We start from the raw sequence: 4,266 nt of genomic DNA, 5'->3' as shown, positions 1-4,266 counted from the left end.
TGATATCACAAATGGTACAGAAGCATAGCTGCTAAAATATTAAATCTGGTAATATTATCAAAATATTGTGCTTCTAAAAATACATATATAACCACAAAATTTATATGTCATGTACTCCAGGCTCTATAAGTGGGGGAAAAAAAAAAAAACAAAAACACAAACACACAGAAAAACCCACAGTGTTTCTTATAACTGTTTACAAGCCTTAGAACAGATTTATGTTTTTTTTCCTTGCTTGCTTGTTTTTTCTCTCATATTATAGCATTAGTGATACAGAAGTTGATCCCAAAAGACATACAGTGTCTACAGCTCCCAGTGACTTTTTGATAAAATGCGGATGCTTAGTACTTTGCAGAATCAGATCAACATAAAACTATTTTTTCCCCTAGAATTTTTGCACAATATGCAGAAATGTCTGTAGCACTTTTTTTAGTTTGATGATACCATCTTCAGTTCAGACACTGAGTTTGAAAATTAAAGCCAGAATAATTGCTAAAACAGCACTTTTCTGACAGAAATCAATAATAAGTTTGGCCTTTATGAGTTTGTTTCATAAATTGTTAATTTGATATTTGTTTTCTGAACATCTGGTACAGCATTTAAGAACCCGCTGTTGGCCCACACTCTATTTTCTTTTTGGATTTCAGATGTAGAGATAATACACTCTAATACTGAGACATGTTCCTTGTCCCATAATCCAAAGATAAACAAGTTAAATTGGAGATGCAAAATACTGCAAAATTATTCCTTCTTCACTTTCTACTTATACATTTAACATAATTAATTTCTTAAACAATACTGATTGTATGAAAGATAAACTCAAAATTAAGTCACAAGAGAAAGACTTTGGCTCGGAGGTGGCATTATTTTATTTTGTGCTCTTCCCTTTGCTGTAATCTTCTGTCTACTGAGAAAAGAAAGCAAAGAAACGAGAGAAGACAGAGGAACCAACAGAAAGAGGAAGAGGGGAAAGGAGGGAGAGGGGGCTAGGAGGGGGAAGGAAGGAAGGAAGGAAGGAAGGAAGGAAGGAAGGGAGGCAGGGAGGCAGGAAGGAAGGAAGCAAGGAAGGAAGGAAGCCTTTCAATAAACTAATAAATAAATTCAATTAAATATATTAAATAAATTAATTTCAATAAATTAATTATGGCTTTGCTCAAACATGTAAGGCAACTGAGGTGTAGCTTAGGCAGTAGTGTCTTGAGGTCAATAATTAGATTGACTAGTTGAACAATACTAGAAATAAATAGCTTTTTGTCTCTACTAATGCTATTTTTTTTTTGTACAGATAGAAATTGACTATATTCACTGCCTCAAAAATTAATGTAATTCTTTGGAAGACTAAACTGTGTAAAAGGAATGTATTTTCAAATTAATTCTTAGTATCAGTGTCATCTGGGAATAATACACAAGAGTAGTAACGGTACAGTATAAGAAACCTGCCTGTTTGTCTGCCTGGAAGAAAGCTTGTCATCCTCTTATTTTGATAAATGATAGGGAATAACTTTGATGCCTGTGGTTTAAATAAATATATAAATATCAAGGCTAAACAACATTATGTCATCAGATGTAATAGAACAGGTTGGCAATTATCAATAAACAAGTTAATAAAGGTTTATCACTTGCAAGAAACAATCAATATATCACATTTTGATGCAATCAAACTAGAATTTGAAATCACTTTGAATTTTATTTAATATTTTGCCACACAGAGACATGCTGAACACTTGACTTTTATTCTGGGAACAACTTTCGTGTCAGGGTATTCCATCCATTTAGTGGTAGTAGATACCCTTATGCAGATTAGGGGCATAAATAAGAAATAGATATAATAAATAATAAATAGAAAGGGACCCTCTTTGCTTTAAATTGTAATTAAACCCACCCTAAGAATGGAAGGTGCTTTGCCATCTTTTATGTATATTTTGTCCAAGAAAAATGTGAGTTTGCTGTGTTTTCAGGCTTTGAAAGATTAGAGATCCTATTACAAAGTATTCACTAATTTAATACATCAAATACAGGATCTGTATTGAATATATTTAGGAGCCACTCAAAATAAGACAAATCAAAATAATTACATGCATCCACGAAGGCAGAATTTCCTTTTTTTTTTTTTTATTAGTCTAAACGTCTAATCTGCATGATTCTCGGTACATTATTCTGTGCATCTTGTTGGATTTTACATATAAAATAAAGATTCATTAGTCAACAAGGGAAGGAGTAAGATCTTGGTATAGCAGAACAAATGAAATTCTGCTATTAGGGGAAGAACGCAAACATTGGATATTTGTTAGCAGGCCAGACAGCAGCTCATCAGATTATCTTTTGCATAAATGCATAAATATAGACACATAAATCTGTATTTATTTATATGTACATATGTATATGCACATACATTCAAACAGCTTCTACATGCAAATTCATAAGAATGAAAAATGTGAAACAAATCTCTAAGTCAATAAAATAAAATAACATAAATAATAGTCACTGAATTTTACCTTAAACTAAATCCTAGCTGCCAAAATAGTATATTTTCTTTATGGAGATATTAATGAAAATCAACCACATAACCATAACATTTTACTGGAGAGATGTCTCTGTTGCTTTACTAGGATTAAATATAAGAGGTTAATTTCTGACCTATGTGTACGGTTTTAGGGCTCTCCCACCTTTTTATTTAGCAGTTTGATTCAGCTACAGAAATATAAAAAACAGTATACAGAATTATATGTACCATTATCTAACAGCTAAACAAATCCAAGGCAAACTTATTTTTCAAGGATTTATTAATGCTCACCACCCTCACTACTGGTAAGCCCCCAAATCAGCAGAAATATTTAATCTGTACTAATGAACAGATGGGACATACAGAAGTCAGGATTGATGTTCTATCTTCATGGCAATACATAATTCCTGGAAGCTCATGCAATGGGTGACTGTAGGTCTTCATCTACGAAATACTCTCTGTTTGCTTACAAGCCATCTTAACTAAAATATCACATCTCCGCCAAGCAAGTTGCACTGAAAAACAAAACAAAACAAAACAAAACAAAACTATGCAAAACATCCAAAACAACCAAAGAAAGAACAAAAACAAAACAGTCAGGTTTAGTTAAGGTTAATGATCACAGATTTACATAATTATTTAGGTTGAAAAGAATCTCTGGAGGTCATCTGGCCCAACCCAGTCCTCAACCAGGGACACTTAATGCTGCTGGCCCAGAGCCGTGTCCAGATGACTTTCGAATATCTCCAAGGAGGGAGACACCTCTCTGGGCAACCTGTGCCAGTGATCTGTCACCCTTACAGTAAGGAATTGTTTCCTAATATTCAGAGGGAACATCCTGTCTTTCATTTTTGCCTATTGTTTCTTGTCTTGTCACTGGACACCACTGAAAGAAGTCTGGCTCCATCCTCTCTGCATCTCACTCCAAGTATTTATACATATTGTTAGGATCCCCACTGAACCTCCTATTCTTTAGGCTGAACAATTCCACCTCTCTCAAACTTTCCTTATAAGAGAGATGATTTAATACGTTATCTCTGTGGCCCTCCTTTGAACTCTCTCCAGTACTCCATATCCCTCTTGTACTGGGTAGCACAGAACTGGACACAGTACCCCAGATGTGGCCTACCCCATGCTAAGTAAAGGGGAAGGATCACTTCCCTCAACCTGCTGGTGATACTTTGCCTAATGCAGCCCTGGATATTGTTAACCTTCTTAGCGGCATGGGCACATTGCTGTCTTGTGCTCAGCTGGGTGTCTACCAGGACGCCAAAGTCCTTTTCTGATAAACTGATTTTCAGCTGTGTCACCCCCAGCAAGTACAGGTGCCTGGAGTTGTTCATCCCCAGGTGCAGGACTTTGCACTTCTCCTTTCTGAATTTCATGAGGTTCCTGTCAACCTATTTCTCCAGCCTGTTCAGGTCTCTCTGGATAGCAGCACAACCCCTTGGTGAGTCAGCCACTCCCCTCCCTCAGTTTTGTGTTGTCTGCAAACTTGCTAAGGGTACATTCTGCCCCATCATCCTTCATCCTTCATCATCAATGAAGATGTTAAACAGGACTGGACCCAGTTTTGGCCTGGGGTACACCACTAATTACTGATGTTAAGTTAAATTAGTCCATATGGGTATTATGCATTCCGACATCTTGTGTGTTTTCCAGCGTAGAAAGTAAACTACCTGTAGGAAAACAAACAAACAAACAAACAAACAAACAAAATCTTTACCTGCAGATCCTATTATTTTCAGCACAACCCCCACCCG

This window comes from Cygnus olor, chromosome 1 (genome assembly GCF_009769625.2).
Source record: "Cygnus olor isolate bCygOlo1 chromosome 1, bCygOlo1.pri.v2, whole genome shotgun sequence".
NCBI classification, from domain to species: Eukaryota; Metazoa; Chordata; class Aves; order Anseriformes; family Anatidae; genus Cygnus; species Cygnus olor.
Note: the sequence above shows the minus strand (reverse complement) of the source record.